The sequence below is a fragment of the Acinonyx jubatus genome, chromosome A3 (assembly GCF_027475565.1).
Source record: "Acinonyx jubatus isolate Ajub_Pintada_27869175 chromosome A3, VMU_Ajub_asm_v1.0, whole genome shotgun sequence".
Classification (NCBI taxonomy): domain Eukaryota; kingdom Metazoa; phylum Chordata; class Mammalia; order Carnivora; family Felidae; genus Acinonyx; species Acinonyx jubatus.
The window spans coordinates 11,960,367-11,982,996 of NC_069388.1; the positions used below are offsets into that span (position 1 = coordinate 11,960,367).

General features: G+C 46.4%; 1 long non-coding RNA gene across 2 annotated transcripts; it reads left to right on the plus strand.

The window, feature by feature from the left end:
• The first annotated feature begins 11,596 nt into the window (after nucleotides 1-11,596).
• LOC106986029 (uncharacterized) lies at nucleotides 11,597-19,739 on the plus strand. Of its 2 annotated transcripts, none has more exons than XR_001432027.3 (3): nucleotides 11,597-14,442; nucleotides 15,448-15,553; nucleotides 18,049-19,739. It is a non-coding gene; the product is annotated as an uncharacterized LOC106986029 (long non-coding RNA). The 2 variants fall into 2 exon arrangements; XR_001432026.3 differs by lacking the exon at nucleotides 18,049-19,739 and adding an exon at nucleotides 15,713-16,586.
• The last annotated feature ends 2,891 nt before the right edge of the window (nucleotides 19,740-22,630 follow it).

A 22,630-nucleotide genomic window follows, 5' to 3' on the forward strand; every position in this document is an offset into this window, starting at 1 on the left:
GGGTACAGTGGAAGGAAGAGCATCGACCATCCTTCGGGAAAGGTAGGACCCGGAAGCTGGTCTTGCGGCTGTGTGGGAGAAGAGCTTCCCATTGGCTGTAATTTGATCACGTGGCCCCACCTCACTGCAAAGAAGGCTGGGATATGTGGTGAAGCCGTGGGAAGCCAAGTGTCCAGCTAAAAACCCTTTGTTCTGTTAATAGTGGCGAGAAGGCAGGAAGTACTGGGGATCATTTGTAATCTTGACCCAAAGCATGTGACTCAGAGAAACCCTACAAAAGATAACTGCTATTGTTACTGTCCCTTCTTTGAAAAACTCAGTAGGTGTATTTGAAAGATGCTCATCCATGCTGGGCACCGATACCACCCTGCATTGGACTTTGGAGTCAATATAGTCAAGTTTAAATCTTTATTGTTCTGCCTTTCTAGACTGTATGGCCTTGGAGAAGTTACTTACCTCTCTGAATCCTGGCTTCATCGTCATCTGTCAAGCAAGGAAAAAGGTATATTACTCATTCAGGGGCTGAGAAAATCAAATTAAGCTCAAGAACAATGTTCAGCCCAGGTAGAGTGTTCAATAAACGGTCACTTTATCAATAAGAAACATGCATGGTGGGTAAGAAAATGACCTCAGAGATCAGACAGACCCGAGTTCAAATGTAGACTCTTCACTTCGTAGCTGAACAGATTGTTTAAGCTCTCTGTGCCTTAGTCCTCTCATCTGTGAAATGGAAACAATGACGATTGCAGCCACGTAATGGCTTTGAGGCTCCAAGGAATGGCTTGGTGCACTGAAAGCAGCCAAGCAAAGTTATTAGGTTTCCACCCCCACTTTGAGCTTGTGGAGGAAGAGGTGAGGTCGAAAGTTTGTTGCTGCAAACATACTGTGGTGCAAAGGCGTAATATACAAAAGAATTATGTGCTGTATGATGCCATTATGGGAAGTTCAAAAGCAGGCAAAAATAATCATTGGTTTTGGAAATCAGGGTCATGGTTACTGGTGAGGGTGGTGGCAGAGGCTGGAAAGGGGCTTCTAAGGGACCAGGAATGTCCTGTTCCTTTGTCTAGGGGCTGTTACCCTAGTGTGTTGCCTTTGTGCAAATGTCACTTAGGTGTGCGTTTTTCTGTGTGTATGTTCCCTTTCAATAAAGAGTTTCCTCCAGAAAGTATCTGTGGTGTATCAGAAGCCGTTAGTGGGCAACCCTCCTTACCAGCCGCTGCAGTTTCTGTTTCATCCTTGAGGTACAGGCATCAGCTTCCCCGAATACCCAACTTGGCGCCCACCCCTGGAGCCTCTGGCCACAAAATTCCCCTTCCCCCTGTGAGGTGGCCTGATTACCACATCCGGGTCCAGTCTGGTGCCAGCCAGCCTGACTGCCCGCATTATCAGCCCCTGCACTGTGGGACAGACTTGTTTAGACAGGGAAATTTCAATAAGTCACTGTGAACAGCAGTGAGATCACTGATCTCACGAGTGGGATTAGTGCTGTCCATTCTTTATTTCATTAATTCAAACCCTTTTTGGGTACCCAATAAGCATGTGGCTGTAGGCACGTTTGTGTTTGGTACAAAGGTGCTTCATTCATTTATTCATCCATGCAATAAATATCAACTGAACCAATAAATATCAACTTACCAGGCACTGTGCTAGGTACTGGGGGCGTCTCTGTGTTGAAGCAGAGGTGGTCCCTGCTCTCTCAGAGCTGATTTGTTAATGAAGGTTTAGATGGTGACCAGAGCTATGGAGAAAAGTTAAGCAGAGATGGGGATATGGAAGGCAAGACATAGTCGGGTTGCAGTGGGACTGCAGCTTTTGTTCAGGAATGCCTCCTTGAGGAGCTGATGTTTAAGCAAAGACTTGAAGAAGGAGAGAGTATGGGCCATGTGAGGATGTGAAGAAAGAACTTTCTAGCAAGAGAAGAGAGCAGGGAGCTGAAGTCAGAGAAGTTGCAGGGTGCAGATCCCCCGGGTCTTTGTGGGCCAAGGGGAGGATTTCAGCTTTTCCTCTGAGTGAGACGGCAGCTATTAGAGGGATTTCAGCATGGAAGGGACGTGGTCTGATTCTGTCTTAACTTCAGCTACTGGTTTGAGAATAAGTTTTTAAGAAAAAAGCAAGGAGACCAATAAGGAGGCTGCTGGAACAATCCCGATGAGAAATGAGAGTGGTTTGGCTCGAAATGGTGTCAGCAGAGAAGTGTTGATACTGGATGTGTTTTGAAGGTGGTACCAAAAAGACTGAGGTTGATGTGGATGTGGAGGTCTTGGCTGAAGACATACATCCAGGATGTCAGTGTTGAGGTGCTATTTCGAGCCAGGAAACAGCAGGAGAAGATGCCTGAGGACTGAGGTGTGGGGCACATCCAACATGATCAAGGTCAGAGACATGAGGAAAAGCAGCAAAGTAGCATGAGCAACCATCGCCAAAAGTATACTTACCCATCGTTGTTAAAATAAAAGCTAACCTCGGAAACGACTGTACCACGATGGGATAGACTCCAAGATAAATCTTTACAAGAAAACAAAACAAACAAAACTAAAGTGGAGGAATGTGTAGATTTATGTGAACAAAAATATACATAATATTTTAAAACCATCCCAGACTGATTCAGGCAAAAATGATCACTGAATGCTTCATCTGAGAGCTCAGAGAAATTTATGAGGAACAAAATATTTTATTGGTGTTCGCGTGTCCCCTAATCAGATTATGTATCAGTTTTAAGGAGAACTATGCCTTCAAAATCAACGTCAAAACCAACATCATCAAGGAGAGGAGAGGGGCATCATGTCGCTCCACATGTGACTCCCTGAGAAAAATACAAACCACTTAAACCATATTTCAGCCGGGGATGCATAACCTGAATCAAAATGGAACAGACTGTATTTTCCAAAGATGGTCACACCAATATTTATTGCACCCCAAATGCTTTGCTTATAAAGTGACATTGGCATACCTCCTCCAGAAGTGGAGTCCACGTTCCCTGCCCTTGAACCTATGCAGAACACAGTAGTTTCTTCGACTAATAGAAAACAAAGAGCCAGTGCATGACCTCCAAGACTAGGTCATAAAAGGCAATATGGCTTCCTCCATTCTGTCTCTCTTACTTGGATGCTCGTCTTTTCATCCCAGCCACCGCATTGTGAGGAAGCTCAGGACACACGGAGATGCCCTGTGTGGATGTCCAGACCAAGAGCCTAGCTAAACCCCAGCTAGCAGCCAGCATCAACAGACAGGTGAATGAATAAGTCTCATATTATTACAGACTTCACCACCATGCTCTTTCTGAATACAGGATTCTGAATTCCTGTCCTGTAGGAATTTGGGGTAATTTGTTACAAAGCAATGTTAAGCAGACAAATCCTCAATGAGGAACATTCTATGCAATACTGGGCTGTAATCTTCAAAAATGTTAATGTCACAGAAGACAAAGAAAGGCTGAGGAATCATTCCAGAGTAGAGAAAACTAAAGAGACATAATAACTAAGTGCAAAACATGGTCTTGAGCTGGATCCTGTCCTAGAGGGAAATAATGATGTTAAAGGACATTACTGCAATAGATGACAAAAACGGGAATATGGATCGTAGATTAAAGTGTTGTATCAAAGTAAGTTTCCTGAATTTGGTAACCATGTTTACTTAGTTACAGAAAATAATATCCTGTTTTAGGAAGTATGTGCTGAAATTTTAAGGGGTAAATGGTACATAATGTATGTAATCTATTCTCAAATGGTTCAGGAAAATAAATATTAATAATGAATACATATATTCACATGAAGAAAGAGAGGATGATAAAACAAACCTGGCAAAATATTTTAAAAATTGGTGAATCGGGGGGAGGGTGCCTGGGTCGCTCAGTCAGTTAAGCAGCCGAGCTCAGGTCATGATCTCACAGTTTGTGAGTTTGAGCCCCACGTCGAGCTCTGAGCTGACAGCTCAGAGCCTGAAGCCTTCTTGGGATTCTGTGTCTCCCTCTCTCTCTGCCCCTCCCCTGCTTGTGCTCTGTTGCTCTCTCTCTCTTTCTCAAAAATACATAAACATTAAAAAAATTTTTTTTTAATTGGTGAATCTGGGTAAAGGGTATACTGGAAGTCTTAAAATTATTCTTGTAACATTTCTGTAAATTTGAAACTATTTTTTGCAACCCATAATAGTGGTTGTGTCGGGGGAGGGGAAATGGGTGGGGAAAGGAACAAGGAAGAAGAGAACCCACTTTTCAACCTTTTGTACTTTTTAGAGATATCACCTAGCCAAATAAACCAGTAAAAAGTGAAACATAACAGAAGTTCCTTTATTAGACACTTGTTCTAGGGAGTGTGTGAAGTCAATTACATGCTTGAGATGATTCCCATTTCTTCCTTTTAATGAGGCCCATTGCTTGGAGGAGGAACCTGAGGCTCAGAGAAGGCAGGTGATTCACCAGAATCAGAAGTTATATAACCCAGGTCAGTCTCATTTCAAAGACCTTGAAGTCAGTCGGGCAGGACCTTTGCCTTTAAGGAGAGGAGATTTCGCAAAAACTTTTTCATTGTTTAAATGAAAGAATAAAGGAAGGAAATAAGAAAGCATATGGCTCTTAGCCCTGTGGGTGTGCATTGTCCATTGTGAAAATCCAGGGTGTAGCTATTTGACCAATTAGTCATTCAACAGACATTTATTGAAAATCGTTATTGGGCCCAAAGGCAGGTTTACCACGATTTACCGGTACTGGGAGGTGTTAAGAGTTCTAGAATGTTCTGGGGTCACTGAAGGGCAGCTAGGGTACAGTCAGGAAGAATTTCTCTTAAAATTGCCTAAAGAGATCTCAGAAGAAAGGGTCCTGACTCTCCAGGTGTCCAATAACTCGAGATGAGCTATTTTTTCTTTGTCAATAAATACTTTCTTATTTCATATTTACGGCTTTGTATTCTTTTTCTAAAACTGCATGAACTTCAGAGCCCATCACCACCAAGAGTCAGAGAGGGAGCTTCCAGGGATGGGGTTGAGCAATTACAGAACAATGACAGATACTCTGCTGGGGGAGGTCAAGGCGCCGTGGACACTCTTGAGCCAGTCACCCGTGAAGTTTCAGGGTTGTCTCTTCCTCTGTCTTCACGGTTGCCTTCAAACTCCTACTTGATCGATATTTTTAGTATCTGCTTTCCTGCTGTCCCCCAAAGTGACATGGGTAACTGGAGATGGTTTAGCAGTGTGTGTGTGATAGTAACAGGTAATGTAATGACTGCTCATCGTGTGGGAGGCACCCCTGTAAGCACGTCCCTGAATTCATCTCATTTATACCTCAGAACGGGCCTGTGAGGGACACAGGACTGTTCGCTCCATTTTATAGGTAGTGAGGCATTGAAAGGTTTAGTACTTTGCCAAGGTCACAGAGCTCGCAAGTGGAGGAAGCAGGAGTCAAACCTGGGGTGTGGGTCCTTGATCCCGCAGTACTGTGGGCATCTGTGGCTTGCACCTGCCCAGAACCCCAACCATCTTTTGGGGACCCTCTTGCCCGCACTTCTGACCATGTGGTCTGAGTGGGGCTGACCATACTTTTTGACTCTAGGATGGGTAGTGTCACCTAGCCCCAGGCCCTCGGAGCAACAGATTGTCCCGGTCATAGTGAGCAGTTCAAAGGTGATCCCTGCCAGGCCATTGAGAGCCCTCCCCCAAACCTTTACTGAAGCTGTGCAGTACTTCCCAGGGTGGCGGGGATGTTTAAGAGTGAGGCAGCCTGGGGTGACCAAGGCCTTCTCTTTGAAAGGAAAGGCAACTGAGGCAGATCTGATCGTGACAAGGCCCATGGACCTTTCTGGAGCTCCTGGATGTAGCCAAACCTGAAATGTCTGTGAGCTTTTCCGTTCTACCTCTTTCCCCCTTTGTTGGTCAAGTACATAGTAGCAGATACTCAAACAGGGGCCGTGGTCATAACCATAGCCCTTCCTGTCACACTTGTTTCTTTAACAGCTTTATTGAGGTATCATCCGCATACAATCCAGTTCACCCATGTCAAGTGTCCTCTTCAGTGGTTTTTTATATATTCAGAGCTGCACAGCCATCACCCCACAAAGAACATTTTCATCACCCTAAAGAGAAACCTCACACCATTATCAGTTGATGTGGGAAACAAAGGCAGAAGGAAATGGCAGATAAAATTAAATTTCCTTACCACCTACAGCCCATTGACAAATACTAGAGGCGGGCAGAGTAAAACGTAATGATTTGCCAGAGGGAAACACAACCTGAGCTTGACAATGGCTAGGCTTCCTGTAGCCTTGAGTCTTCTTCAGTACATGAAAATCTCTTTGGAAACTTCCCCTGGACTTTACCTCCCCCAACTCCCAAGCATATAACCAGTCTCTCTGCAGGGTCTGGGGCAGCTCTTTCTGCCCACGGATCCTGTCCCCGTGCTTTAATAAAATCACTTTTTGCACCAAAGACGTCTTCGAGAATTCTTTCTTGGCCGTTGGCTCTGGATCCCACAGACACTCACCATCACCCCAAAACATCATCATCAGTAACTCCCCATTTCCCTCCAACCCCCCAGCCCAGCCCCAGGCAATCACTAATTTACTTTCCATCTCTCGAGAATTGCCCATTCTGGACATTTCATATAAATGGAATCATAGAATACGTGCTTCTTTGGGTCTTTCCTTCACTTAGCATGTTTTTAGGATCCATCCATGTTATAACATGTATCTCTTATGAATAGACCACTTTATTTATTCATTCATTCATTTATTTATTTATATTACTTTTTTGGATTTTTAAAAATTTATTTTTTAATTTACATCCACGTTAGTTAACATCTAGTACAATAATGATTTCAGGACTAGATTCCAGTGATTCATCCCCTATGTATAACACCCAGTGCTCATCCCAACAAATGTCTTCCTTATGATACTTACCCATCTAGCCCATCCCCCCACCCAACACCCAGCCAGCGACCCTCAGTTTGTTCTCTGTATTTAAGAGTCTCTTATGTTTTGTCCCCCTCCCTGTTTTTACATTCTTTTTGCTTCCCTTCCCTTACGTTCATCTGTTTTGTGTCTTCAATTCCACATGAGTGAAGTCATATGATATTTGTCTTTCTCTGACTAATTTTGCTTAGCATAACACCCTCTAGTTCCATCCACGTAGTTGCAAATGGCAAGATTTCATTCTTTTTGATCACCAAGAAATACTCCATTTTATACACACACACACACACACACACACACACACACACACACACCACATCTTCTTTATCCATTCATCCGTCGATGGACATTTGGGCTCCACACTTTGGCTCTTTGGACATTTCCATACTGTGGTGACTGTTGATAGTGCTGCCATAAATGTTGGGGTGCATGTGCCCCTTCAAAACTCTTGGATAAATACCTAGTAGTGCAATTGCTGGGTCATAGGGTAGTTCTATTTTTAGTTTTTTGAGGAACCTCCATCCTGTTTTCCAGAGGGGCTGTAGACCACATTTTTTGAAATTCATTCATCAGCTGTTGAACATTTGGGGTTGTTTCTACTTTTGGCTACGATAACACTGCTCTAAAGCTACACGCGCATGTTTTTGCGTGGACATACATTTTTCGTTCTTGGGTTTGCACCTGGGAGTGGGGTTGCTGGGTGCTATGGTCAGTAATGCTCTGTTTCACCTTTGCAGGAAACGCCAAACTGTTTTCCAGAGGCTGCACCATTTTTCATTCCTCACAGCAGCATATGTTGCTGTATGACTCTGGCAAGTTGTTTCAATTCTCTGGGCTTCGTTTTTCCCATTTCTAAATTGGGGATGCACCGCAGCGAGGATGAAAGAGAGCTCATGCATGTGAGATTTGGGGCAAGTCTCCTCAATCCTGCTCTCATCTGGGAAGTGGAGACAGCCAAAGCGTTTCCCTCATAAGGTTCTTCTGAGGAGGAAAGAAGCCTGAGCTGTCAGGGGACAGGACACACTCAATGAAAGGTGGTTGCAGGGGCACCTGAGTGGTTCAGTCTGTTGTGCAATCGACTCTTGATTTAGGCTCAGGTCATGATCTCACGGTTCATGGGATCAAGCTCTGTGTTAGGTTCCATGCTGACAGCCTGGAGCCTCCTTGGGGTTCTCTCTCTCCCTCTCTCTATGCCCCTCCCCTGCTTGTGCTCTCTCTCTCTCTCTCTCTCTCAAAATAAATAAATAAACTTAAAAAAAAAAAGGCGGTTGTAGACCTGCTTATAATGTGATTCTCCTCTTTCCAACTGAACACAAAATTTGCGTGAACATCTGTGTGCTATGCATCCGGTTTGGGTCGTATGTATTAATCCTCCCTTGATTTTCAAGTTGGAGTTCCTTTGCCTTACGAAACTCTGGAAGAGTTGTTGTCTAATCTGTGACAATCAGCTGACATTCAGGAACCCACAGAGTGGATCAATGGGGCGATGTGGTCTGCTGATGGATGACACATTTTCAGGATATAGAAGCTGTGCCAAACTTGAAGCCGGGGAGTGTGAATACCCCATGACTGAGTCATGGTCCTGGGACTGGGATGGGGGTGGAGAGGTGGAGGGGAGGGGCCCGGCTAAAATTGCAATCCCCCCCCCCCCCCGCAAGGCATCCCATCTTTCTCTCTGACCTCATCACTTCCTCTTCCTCCTCCCACAGTACCCACGGGTCACACTAAATCACTCACAATTTCTGGAACAAGCAATGTTCTCCACAACTTCGTACATGCTGTTCCCTCTACCAGATGCGCCCTTTCTGCTTCTTTTCTCCCTGTCAGCTTAGAAGTCAACTTCTCCTGGAAACTTTCAGTGGTGGGGATCTTTTACCTTGACCTTGCAACATTGATTTCCTCTCGATCAGAAAACAGCATCTCAGTTTCCCATTGGGGAACCACTCCCTCCCCTACACTTATCTATAGGGTTCCGGTATGAGCTCCCCCACCCCCAGCTCTTTGGGTGAGCCTGGCCAATCAGCATATTCCATCCCCCTGGCCACGGCGATTGGCTCCTGGATGGGCATGTATCCCTGCAACAAAGAACACTTGAGTTGGCTTTGGAATTGCTGCTGGCCATCTTTGCCAACAAGTGCAGAAAGCCTGTCTGAAAGTAGATCCAAAACAGAGGAAACCAGAGCTGAAAGATGGAGAGAGAGAACGAGAGAGATGAAGGAAACAGAGATGTAGATTTTGACATCATTTGAGCCCCTGGATCCAGTCATGTGTGAGGGCAATTGTATGTCACGATTTCTCATAAACCAGTGAATTGCCCTCCCTTTCTTTCTTTTTTTTTCCACTTTATATTTTTTCACTAGTTAGTGGGTATTCTGTCACCTGACAAATACTCTCTGGACCCGAACACACCCTGGGCTGGAGTGGGTACCCTTTTGGACTTTCACAAGACACCCTTTTTCTCCACTTTCTTTGCACTTATTAGATTGTACTATAACGATCGCTTTGTTTGGCTCTATCTCCCGCTAGACTCACAGAGCAGCTGTACCTTGTTTACTGCGGTATCTCTAGCACCTAGATGGGCCTGGCACATAATAGCATCTCAATAAATTCTATTTTCATTGTTTTTTTTTTTTAAATTACAAACGAATTCATGATAGCGTACATGCAAACACACACAAAATGATTCAAAACTTTTCTGTGGATCTGCACGGATATGCACAAAAGAAGTCTGGAAAGAGACTACCTGTGAGTCACGGTGTGAGTTACCTTGTCTCACGCTGGTTACAAGGAGAATGTGCTTATGTATCACTTGTTATTAAAAATTAACTAAAAACAAAGCTGAACAAAGGAGTATGTGCTTTTTGTAATACCAAACGCATACAATTCAAAAGGGTATAAGGAGTTACCTTGCCCCTCTCAATAATATGTGTTGAATAAAGGAATAAAGGCATAACTATAGTTGATGCGCAAATTATTGAATAAGAAAACAGTTCTTTTCTAGGCTTCGGTTCAAGGTGACCCTCCCCTTGCCCCCACCCCAGTGAGCCAGCTGGTTTCCCTGAAAGTCTGGGCCTTGAGCCAACGTTTTATTTCTTTCTGGGATGGGCCCCTGTCTGGAAGTCCTTTTGGAGCCTTGGAGAATGACTCACAGGGCTTCACGTGGACAAGGAGTTCCCTAGTGACCAAAGGGTCACCTTCTGTTCCTTAAGTAGGTGGATTCTGGGCAGAGTCTCTGGGGGGGTGGGCTGTCAGGGGAGGGGGCCTCCTGTGTGTCCCTGTGGCCAGTGGCTGGTTGCTGTTCCCCAGGAAACAGCCTCCAGCAGATACTCAGTCCTCATTTGGAACAGTGTAGAGAGTCTGCTGGCCCAGACTGGAGCTCGAGGTCCAGTCTTGCCAATTAACTCGCTGTGGGGCCTTTCCCATCTATAAAATGAGGGAGGTATAAAATGAGGGAGACACTGATGGGTACCTATCTAATAACCATCCTGCCCCTTCTTTCTTGCCTACAGAACCTCAATTTGAGGGTGGGGAACACTGGATGGCCATGTGTTTGAGAGGAAGGCTGGGCCTGTCTCCAGCTAGAATTTTCTGTGTCTGAGTGCACATACACATGTAAATCCTATAAAGCCTAAGTGAATCACGATAATGCCATAACATCTACTTGCCAGTGGTGGGTTTAGGCAGGTAATGACATTCTTCTCACTTTGTATGTGGCCTTGGGCTCGATCTCACTTAAAGTTTTGTGCCTCAGTTTCTTCTTTAAAATGAGAATGGTTCTTACATTCCAGTGTTTGCTGTGGGCCTTAAAAATAACCCAGCTAAGGGGTGCCTGGGTGGCTCAGTCGGTATTGGGTGTCCAACTTCGGCTCAGGTCATGACCTCGCAGTTCACGGGTTCGAGCCCTGCATCAGGCTCTGGGCTGACCGCTCAGAGCCTGGAGCCTGCTTCGGAGTCTGTGTCTCCCTCTCTCTCTCTCTCTCTCTCTCTGTCTCAGAAATAAACATTAAAAAAAATAATAACGCAGCTAAAAGGCCCAACATACAGCAGAAGTTAGAGTAACAGTGCTTGGACACGCTGTTGGCTTCATTCTCTGTTTGGGGACACCTTTGACTTTTTCATAGGCACTCAATGAGTGACAGTTATTAACTCAGTTTGCTAATCCAGCTAATCCTGTTTGGAATATGTATGAGTGATTACATTAGAAGCAGGTTTTGTTGGATAAGCAAGGTAATGTCAACACACTGGGGGTGCATATGAGGAGAAAGCTGTAAGGACGGAGGACGGGAGCCGTGGCATACTGAGAACTGCTGTTTTCGGAGGGTGCTGATGTCTGGCTTGTACAGCTGGGAAATACAGAACTGCCCGCCGCGTCCCCAAAAGCTCAGAGGCATCGGGTCTGGGTGGGTCTGGGACTTCGGTTAACGAGGCTTTTATCAGCTGGAGAACTTGGTAATCACTGGTTTGGGACATTAACGCTAATCCTTGACTTTGCCCTTTACCGCTTAGGCAAGTCTTCCTGTCTACCCCTTCCTATCCATACCCTGGTTTCTTCATCCGTAAAGTGATGGTTTACCATCGCTGAACCTTAGCATTTGCAGGACAGATTGGCAAGGGGTCTCAACTGGGGGTGAATTGGTACCCCAAACGACACGCAGTAATGTCTAGAAACATTGTTGGTTGTCATAATGGGGGGAGGGTGCTCCTGGCATCTGGTGGGTACAGGCCAAGGATGCTGCCGGACATCCTTCAGGGCACAGGATGGCCCCCTACAACAGAGAATTATCCAGCCCTAAGTGTCAATAGTGCCAAGGTCAAAAAACTCAGGTTAAATGTATTAATGGGCCATGAAGTTGGAGGCCAGGGAGACCATTCTATTGCCTTAGCATAAACACAGTTGCCCACAACCTAGAGACCTTCTCCGGCGCAGGAAAATAGAGCTAAGTGGGTGTGTGGAGTAGCTCAGAGAACCAAAGAGGGCTCCATTGTTCTGTGTGTGCTGCGCGTGTGTTGGGGTGGGGAGGAGGCGGCTGGTGGCCCTGGTGCCAGAATCTGTGTGTGACCCACTGGGAGAAGCCAAGTGGCGGGCAGTGGTTGCCAGAGCCTTCACTGCAAGCTGTGTTTGTGTGACGGGCTTGAGGTTGTTACGTAGATGGTATCTACAGCTCGATGAGAATGACCGTATTTTCTCAGTTGCTTATGGCTATCCTTCATAGAATAGTCAGGAAACATCCATGGTCTCTATCAGTGGTCCTCAACCAGCGGTGACTTTGTTTCCTAGGGGACATCTGGCAGTGTCAGGGACATTTGCGATCGTCACAATAGTGGGGGCATCTAGTAGGTGGAGGCCAAACGATGCTGCTCCACATCCCCCAGGGCACAGGACAGGATACCCCCCAATGTCATTTGTCCCCAAATGTCGATAGTGCAGACATTGAGAAACTCCAGTTTCTCCAGGATCCTGTTGTTATTGGGGTAAAAGCCACCTCCAGGGGCACCTGAGTACTTCAGTAGGTTGGGCTTCTGACTCTTGATTTCGGCTCAGGTCAAAATCTCATCGTTTGTGAGTTCAAGCCCTGCATTGGGCTCTGTGCTGGCAGCACAGAACCTGCTTGGGATTCTGTCTCCTGTCTCCCTCTCTGCCCCTCCCCTGCTTGCTCTCTCCCTCTCTCTCTCCAAAATAACTAAATAAATAAACAAACACTAAAAGCCACCTCCAGCTGTCTGGGGTGGTGGGGGACAGGCTTGGGGAATGGAAGGGATAACTTGTGTTTGGACAAGTCGAGCAGTCCCTGAGATCATTTGGGAGCTAGAGGTACCCTAGAGGTATTTTGCAGAGTGTTTCTTGAGACCACATTACACGCCATGCCCTCTGCCCCCTGCTGAGCACAGGGGCATGTGGGAGGATTTTATCTCAGCTCTGGAGAAATGTCTAGTTAGCTGAATGACAGACACTAAGGATTTTGAGGGGTACAGAGGGAAACACCTGGGCCAGGAGTTTGAGTCCTGACTTTGTTTCTGTGAGAAACACCGGCACGTGCCTTCTCTACTCTGATGCTTCATTTTTAGCTCTGCAAGCCCTGGACTCCCAGGGCTGAGATGATCGAAAAACAAGATGGTAGGACATGGGGATTTGGGGAGTTGGACAGAGGTTCTGGCATCACTGGGGTTCCCAGGAGGCAGGGCACAGCTGGGGGCCGAGGAGGTCCAACAACAACGAGGACAGAGCATAGGCAGAAGCCCTGGCTGTCTTTTAGCCAAAGAGGAGTTGATACAGGGAAAGAGAAGGTTGTTAGGAAGAGGAGACAGTACAGAGGATAAACTTCTCAAACTGGAGTTGGGGTCTCAGGCGACGTGGGATTGGCCACAAATCCTGCAGCTGGGTTTTACCATTGACCAGAACCCTTCTTGTCCCCAACTGGGGTGGCCGGTCACTCTGCTCGAACTGCCCATTTCCAATCTCCTGACCTAGCCGCTGTTCTAACACTCCATGTTCGAGGACTTTCTTAGGTCACCAGGGACCAGTTTGCTCTTACATACTTAAAATTATGCAATTGGCAGTTAACGCCAGTGGGAGCAGCTCTCCAACAAGGATTGACAGGCGCTGGTAGCTAAACCTCTTAGCGCTTTCAACCCTAAAATGGGATAACTCTGAGGCATACGTTCTATGCTGGCTCCCAGAGTTCCCCGATGGGATTAAGCTCCAATTGACTATAGTAGTAACTTGTGTGAAAACACATCCTCCATCGACTGCCTTCTTTTCCCTGTCTCATTCCCTCAAGCTCCAAATGGTGCCACCTGGGATCATCTCCCAAGTAATCTACTTGTACTCGAGATCTTTGTGTCAGGGTCTCCTCGTGCGGGAACCCAAGCTAACGCACGCGACTGTCTCCCCCACTTCCGGGTCTCTGTCTATGCGGTTAAAATGAGACCGACCCCATCCCCCAACTCCAGGGATGGGCACATGACTCGGAGCTGACCAATCACACCACCATACCTCTTTGGCTACAGTGATTGGTTCAGGGGTCGTCACGTGACCCCCAACCAGGCCAATGACAGCTTCTTCCTGGACTTCTACCGAGACGATTGGGAACAGGAACCTTTTTCTGCTGCGGTCCCCAAACTCTTGGGACGTTAGGTTGGGGGCCGGTGTTCTCTGAGGATGAAGCCGCCTCAGAGGGTGCTGGTGCTGAGCTGAGGAAGCGAAATCAGATCCAGGTGGCCTTATGTGCATCCCTGGTTCCAGCGCAGTGTGTAATTTGAAGTGCCGTTTATTAGCCTGGTCCATCCTGAGCTCTCCTGCTCCCCACAGGAAGGCCTATTTCCCATAGCTCCTCGGGTTTGCCCTCCCTATCTGGCCCCTCAAGTGACAGGGTTTGCAGTCCCTGGGTTTGGCCGGGAAATCGTTCTTGCCTGAGTGTTCTGAGTTGCTTTAGCAACATTGTGGAGCAAGGGGAGTTACCAACGTTCAAGGTGGCGGAATAACCTGTTTGAGAAATCAACTACTTTTCATTTCCTCAACTCCAGAGTCATTGGGAAAGAATGAAAGGTATTTCCCCGACTCTGTGCCAACAAGGTAGCTGGACTTTGTGATCGAAAGATCTGGGTTTCCTTTTACCCCCAGTTAGGAAAACAGGCCGTCCTTCCCCAAGGTCCTAGAATCTCAGATTGTGGTGAGCAGGACCACCTACGAGGGGGGGCCTTGGAGGACCTCGTTCCAAAGTGGAGTCTCCGGCCCCAGCCCTGGGGGGACTCAGTCATAACCTTTGAGGACCAGACCCGGGAATTTGTCTTTCAAACACGCTTCTCCAAAGGTTAAGAAACTTAGGACTCCTTTATTTAAGTGAAGAAAACCCTTTTGAAACTGGCTTATGCAAAAGAGGCAGTTTATTGGCTGAAGTAACTGAAAAAGGACTGGCTGAAGTAACCGAAGAGTTCTGGCTTTAGGCCTAGCTGGATTCACGAACTCAGATGAGGTCGCCAGACAGTCTCTTGCCCCATCTCTTGCCTTTTCTCTTCAGTGCGTTGGCTCCGTTCTCAGACTCCACCTGACAAGATGGCGAGTGGGGCTCCAGGCCTGCATTCTGCTGGGTACAAGTCCGGTGGGAAAAGGAGGGTCATTTCCCGAAAACCCTACTGTAGATCCAGCATCCACTCGGACTGGACTAACTTAGGACATGGTCTGTCTCTGAACCGGTCACTGTCACCAAAGGAAGGTGACGTTCCGATTGTCCAGGTCTGGTCACATGCCTGTTGGGGTAGGGATGGCCCCACCTGGACATAGGGAGAGGAAGTTCCCTGAAGAAGTACTGAGCGGTGTGTGCAAACATGGGGGAATGAATTCTGGACAGGCAAGGCCGGTTGTGGTCAGTGTGGAGTCCCTGGTGTAGGCCATGTATCTTGAGGGCTCTGGGCTTCTTGGCACCCTTGTGGCTCCAAGTTATTCTTTGGTTCAGATCACAAAAGGAGACTATTAGGCTCCTACTCAGGAAATAACCAAAACCATAAAGCAGGCTCTGTTGATTGCTTCTTTTCCCTTCTTCCTGGCCATCAGAACCGAATTTTGCGGGACCAAGGAGCAGCGTGCAAGGCCCAGAGGATGAATTCTGTTTGGTCTAAGCCAGCGTGGGAATCCTGTCTCCCTTTGACCTAGTCTTGGGGTAAGCATGGGACCCAATCCTGGCCAGCGAGGCAGCAGGGGTAGTGTGCTGAGGGCTTCTGGGTAGGATTCTCCTTTCTGTTAAAAGAGACAAGTTTTCTCCCCAACCCCTTTTCTTCCATACATACATTCCTCCATTCTTTGGACATGGTTGTACTAGGACGTGACTTTTGGAGCTAGAGCACTTACTTTGAGACTCTAAGGGAATGGCCGAGGGAATCCTCAAGAAACTGACCCGTTGCCCTAATACTGAGATGCCGAAGTTCCCAATCCCAAAACATTTTACTTACTGACTTACTGTTACCTGAGATAATAAAAATCGACATTTAAGGCTCTCTTAACTGAGTGTCAGGTTACCTGCACCCCAAACGTGCCCTAACGGATCCAGACTTTAGAAGTTTAAAGCACAGAAAGCAGAACCAAAAAAGCTGCCACTTCTCTGAGATTGTTCTGGTTCTACAGCCGGTCAGGCTTCTCCCACTTTGCTCTTTGACTCTTTCCTCGTGAAGCTCTTGCAGCTGAATAAGCATTAATAATTCATCAGGACCCCACCACTCTGGGCTGAATTCTGCAAACTTCCTTGTTAGTCTGAAGGTTTCCTGAAGCCCTGTGCAAGCATTTACCATGTAGAGGGTAAGACGGGGTTAACCTAGGAGTTTGGCCTCTAACATTGTAATTTTTGTGTTGAATTTTTTTTTTATTTGATAATAATATCAAACCTACAGAAGAGTTGGATGAATAAAAATGGGACAAAGAACACCTAAGAGAAAGCATGAGCAGGAGAGGGGCAGAGAGAGAGGGAGAGAGAAAAATCCCGAGCAGGCTGTGTGACACGGGGTTCGATCCCACGAACTGTGAGACCATGAACTGAGCTGAAATCAAGAGTCAGACGCTTACCCGACTGAGCCACCCAGGCGCTCCTTTTAACGTTTTATTTTTAAGTAATCTCTACGCCCAATGTGGGGCTTGAACTCACGACTCCGAGATTGAGAGTCACGTGCTCCACCAACGGAGCCAGCCAGGCGCCCCTCAACCTTCATACTTTAAAATTATCGATAAAAAATCTTTTTTTTTTTTAACGTTTATTTATTTTTGAGACAGAGAGAGACAGAGCATGAACGGGGGAGGGGCAGAGAGAGAGGGAGACACAGAATCGGAAACGGGCTCCAGGCTCCGAGCCATCAGCCCAGAGCCCGACGCGAGGCTCGAACTCCCGGACCGTGAGATCGTGACCTGAGCCGAAGTCGGCCGCTTAACCGACTGCGCCACCCAGGCGCCCCTAAAAAATCTTCAATCTATCTTTTCTACCATTTGCATTCCAATAATATACAAATTTTACTAATTCCAATAATATACAATTATATACAATAATATACAATTTTGCTAATTGATCCAAAAATGTCCTAAAGTGTTTTTTCTCCTCCAGCACAAGAACCAGTCCGTTTAGGGTCAGATACTGCATTTAGTTGTCATGTCTCTTTAATTTCCTTTCATCTGGAGCATCAGTCTTTCTTTGTCTTGTGTGACTTTGAAATTTTTGAATAATACTCTCCCCACCCCCTTGTCTCGCTCTCTTTTTTAAAAAACAATATTTCTTGGGGCGCCTGGGTGGCTCTGTTGGTTGAACGTCCGACTTCAGCTCAGGTCGTGATCTCTTGGTCCGTGAGTTCAAGCCCCACGTCAGGCTCTGTAGGGAGTTAATGGAGAGATCTATGGGAAGTAGTTACCTCTGTGAGTCTGCCTGGGCCTAAGACAGCTTTTGGCCAGCAGGACTAGGTAGAAGTGGAATAGTGGAAAGCAAAGACAAGTTCTCCAATCATGAGAACAGAACAACTACAAAACTGGTCTGACAAGTGTTTCTTTTTTTAAGTTCATTTGTTTTCATAATCTCTACACCCGTTATGGGGCTCGAACTCACAACCCTGGCATCAAGAGTCGCATGCTCTTCCAACTTGAGCCAGCCAGGCACCCCTTAGTGAGTGTTTTAATAGAAGCAAACATAAAGTACAATGAGAGATGCAAGGGTTTACTGGATCCAGTCTAGAAACCAAGGAAGTCTTCCTGGAGTAGACAACGTTTGAGCTGAGACCTAAATAGTAAAGAGAGAGCCAGTTGAAATGGGGGAAGAGCGGAGGAATTAGCACATGCAAATGCCTACAGGTGAAATAGGATATTGGAGGGCTAAAAGTAGATCAGTCTGACTGGAGCCTAAGTATGAGATAAAGAGGGTCAGGGCGATGCCAGGGTGTTTGCAGTCTTTATAACAAGGAGTTTGAACTCTGTCCTAGGAGCAACAGGAAGTCATGGAAGGATTTGAAGCAGGGGGAGGGACGTGTCATACAGAGGTGTTAGCAAGTTGGAGACGGGAGGATTTTCTGATGTCGCCCTTCCAGGAAAAGTCCAAATACCTCTACGGCAACCCTGAGCCCTGCATCTTCGAGGGTTTGCTAACTTTGGTTTCCTTCCTTCTCCTTCCTTTCCTTCTATTTCCCCCAGGCAATCTGGGCAATAGAGCATGGGGAAAGTGACCGCACCGGTTACGATATTTTCAACTGCAAGTGACAGCATGCCTGACTGACCGTGGCTTAAGCGAAGAAGTGGAATTATCCTTTATAACAAAAAGTCTGGAGGTCGGCAGCTCCAAAGTCGCTTTGATGTGTCAAGGACCCAGGCTTATCTTTCTGCTACGTCATCTCCAGTGGTTGGCTTTTGGCCTCAGACTCATGCCCATCCCAGCTACTGCTGCATCATAGAACGTTTGATCACAGGACACCGATCAAAGCAGGAAGGAAGGGATGGGGGGACAAAAGGCTTTCACCCCCTTGAAGCTCTATATTATTAATGAAGTGGATCCTCAGATTTCCCCTGACCTTTCATTGGCTGAGAGCTGGATCATATGCCCATTCTGGACCAATCATTGCTTAAGGAGAATGCGCACTTTTACTTAAGATGGGTCATGATTTATCTGCTGGGGCTGGAGAGCCAGCCACTCTCCAAAGATCAAGGGATTTCTACCCCTTAGCTGGGCCCCAAATCAAGGTTCTCTGGGCAGGGAAGATGTGGAAGCGGGGTGGGAATGCCTCTGGGGTAGCAAGGGGCAGTGTGTCAGATGGAGTGAGGTTTGTAGAAGGTAGGAGAGGTGTTCTGCTTGTGAAAAATAAATATGAGAGAAAGCAGAATTGATCAAGGGGGCCTCACTTCAATGCAGGTCCGCAAAGTCCTTGTCAACTCCTTGGGGGGCTCCGGAGCGAAGATTGTTGGTTAGAGGAGCCCCACATTGGGCGAGATGGCCAGCCCTGGTGTCCTGCCATACTCAGTCATTGACCTGGGGCAACGCAGGAAGAGCACGGCCTTGGCTTGAAAGTTGAGACAGACCCTTAAGACGTTGCAGCTGGAGGCTGTCAGCTCGCTGCGTTCTTCACAGGCAACTAGCAAGTTCTTGAAGCTCTGCCCCTCCAGGACTGTCATAGGGTGCTCAGTGTCTGGCCTGGCTATGCCCAAAGAAGTCAAATTTGAGGTGACAAATCCATTTCTGCCCAGGGGCAGCATCAAGTTTGACAGAAGGAATCAGAAGAACCATTGAGAGATTAGGCTCAATTCAGAAATTGAGTTTCACCTTTAGAAAAACATTTTTTCTCACACATAGGATATTTTCATTATAGCAAAATGGGAAATTTCACATATGTGCAGAGAAGAAGATGAGAATCAATCATAATTCTTCCACCATCGATGAGGATGATATTAGTAAGGTAATAATAGCTACCATTGATGGAATGGTGATTATGTGCCAGGCACTGTGATAAACCATTCGTATTCATAATCTCATTTAATCCCAGCTCTGCTGCTTGAGTGAGTTCCTTAGCCCCTGTATGCCTCCGTCTTCTCCTCTGCCTAATGGGGAGATACAATAGTATCTATCTATCACTTGGGGTTCTGTGGATTCACTTTGTTAAATGTGAAGTGCTCGGAACATTGCCTGACTCAAATAAATGCTCAAGGGAGAGCCTGGCTGGCTCAGTTGGTGGAGCATGTGACTCTTGATCTCGGGGTTCTGAGATGGAGCCCCACGCTGGGTGTTGAGATTGTTTAAAAAGAAAATCTTTAAAATAAATAAATGAATAAACAAATGCTCAATAAATATTAGTAATTATTTTTGTTCTAAGCCCCCATTCCTTTATCTACAATTGTGAAAACCAACAGTTTCCCACAAATTTGGCACCCCAAACTCATTTGGGAGCAAACCCTGACCTGATCTGAGGTTATTTATAATCTTGTCAAACCCTTTTCATGTGAATCCGTATTCATATGTTTCATATCAATATGTTTGATTATGGGATGGCTCTAAAATATGTGGAACATAGACAACATGGCTTTTCTAAAATCTAGAAATATCTAAATTTTGAAACACTGATTTCTGATAAGAGGTTGTGGACTTGTGCTCTCAATCCTCATGACAACTCTGTGAGATGGGTCCTTTTAGTATCCTCATTTTATTGATGAGGAAAAAAAATTTTTTTTAAGTGGTTTTCTTTACGACAGAACTTTCCAGAGACTTCATCTATTATGCACTGTAAATCTCCACAAAAGGGGCTATAGAATGCAGCTGTTCTCTGGATTCATGGACTTTGAATGTCAAGGTCATTTTTTCATACAGGTCCTCCCCTTGCTAACATTGAAAATCAGGGAAGCCTCTTGGAGGAGATAAGGAACCCTGGGCAAACCGGGAACATGAAGGGGCCAAGTACACACAGGCAGACGGGGAAATCCTTGATGACTCCCTCCTGGTCATCTATTGACTTTGTGTGACCTTGAAAAAAAATTCCACCCCTTGACTTCTAAAACAGATGGCAAAACCATCTTCCAGGTTCCTTGGCTAGTCAGCAACATTTTCTCTACTGTCTTTAAAAAGGAAGGAGCCTGATGCATTTGAAACAGTCATTCAAAAGAACTTCCCAGGGGTGTGGCCGGTGTTAGTTTCCTGGAAATCCTTGGGAACATCAGGCTGGGTTGGCTGAGCTGCTCAGTGGCGGGAAAGCAGGCAGGAAAAATTCTGAATGTCCCTCGAGCTTTGCGTGCTGGGTCCCAAATCACCTTCTGACCCTTAAGTAACTGAACTTGTCAACATTTCTTCTTTCACCATCCTAACAGCCTCTTGGAGACTATTGCAGCAAGGACCAGTCTTGTCAGATTAAATTTATTTATTTCATACACTAAAAGAAATGTAAAATTCAAGTGTTCCACTGATTTTGAAGTTTTATTTTCTAGTTCTTGAGATACGAAAAGCTGACCCAAAGTAAACAAAATTCAAGCAGAATAAAAATATCCGGGAAAAGTGAGTCTCCCTCTCATCTGCTTCCCACTGACTCCTGTCCCCATCCCAGGAGGCATCTAGGGATTCCAGTTTTGCACATCCCCTTCCAGGTAAACCTTAGATGTATATAAGCATACATCATTGTATCTATTGAGATGATTTGGCTCTAAGTACAAAACACTATCCAACCACGGCTCCTGGGTGGCTCAGTCGGTTAGGCGTCCGACTTCAGCTCAGGTCATGATCTCATGGTTGGTGGGTTCAAGCCCCCCGTGGGGCTCTGTGCTGACGGCTCAGAACCTGGAGCCTGCTTCGGATTCTGTGTCTCCCTTTCTCTCTGCCCCTCCCCCACTTGTTCTCTGTCTCTCAAAAATAAATAACTGTAAAAAAATTTTTTTTAATTAAAAAACAAAAAAAATCCCAAAAAACCAATATCTAACGTACAAATGTATGACTGTTCATAGAACACTTTCAGAGTTGGTTCATTTGGGAAAGTAATGATATCATCAAAGATCCAGATTCTTTCTGTCCCTCTGCTGCATCCTCCTTAGAGGTATGACATCTGTCCCTGCACCTTTGTGTCTCTATATTAGGTGAGTCGGTACGTGGGCTATAAGAGTGTCCCGAACGCCACTGCTATGCCAGGACGGCAGGCCATACCTCCACTGTGCTTAAAAGAGATGGACAGCTTCGTGATCACATCCACTAAACCCCACTGAGTGGACTCCCCAGTTCAGCTTATTTTTAGCTGATCCCTCCAAGTGCCCAAGGCTCTCCCATGTCACCTGATACTGAGGTAGGGAATGGGCGGGGGGAGGGGAGCTGGAGAGACAGTGGTCTTGAGGGCTGTAGTTCTAACACCTTCCCTTGGCAGGTGTTACAGAATCACAAGATGCTGTGACCACACTGAAAGGGCTGTCCAGTTGAGGGGTGCTGAACTCATGCTTCATCCACTTCTTGGCAGATCTACCTCTGGGTTTACAGGAAAGCCAGGCAGGACTGGTTGTTGGACGGGATGTAACTAGCGAGTGAAAGAGAGAAATCGAGAGTGATTCTAATGAGCCTTTGGGATTGAGCAACCAGGTGTTCAGTAAGGGAGGGTTAGGCGTAGAAAGAGAGGGAGACACAGAATCCAAAGCAGGCTCCAGGCTCCGAGCTGTCAGCGCAGAGCCCGACGCAGGGCTCGAACTCACAAGCTGTGAGATCATGACCTGAGCCAAAGTTGGACGCTCAGCTGACTGAGCCCCCCGGGAGCCCCTATATATTATATATAGGTGTACATCTATCTATCTATCTATCTATCTATCTATCATCTATCTATCCATGTATCTCTGGTTTAAAATTTACCTGGAAGGTGACATACGAACCTAGCAATGACGCATACATTCTGGGGTGGGGGACCGGGTGAACTGGGATAGGGAAGGAAGAGAGACAGAGAGGCTTACTTTTTTTGGGTCCTTTTATCCTGCTTGTACAAGGAAATAAATGGAGGCTCTGATGTAACTCGCCTAAGGCCACACAGCATGTGGGTGGCAGGGGCTGTCATTTGAAACAGACGCTGGCTGGCCCGGCTGCAGAGTCCAAGCTCCTTCCATTCTAACAGACTCTCCCCTAACGGAAAGGGAAACGGGCCCCTCCAGGATAAATGCCGGTCTCCTCACTTCCTCTCCCTGGGCTGGCTCGTCTGCGTGTCTCCCTGTGGCATCTCCTGCAGCCGAATATCAATAACGGCCTGAAAGGATTCCTGTCCGTGGCCGAGAAAGGCTG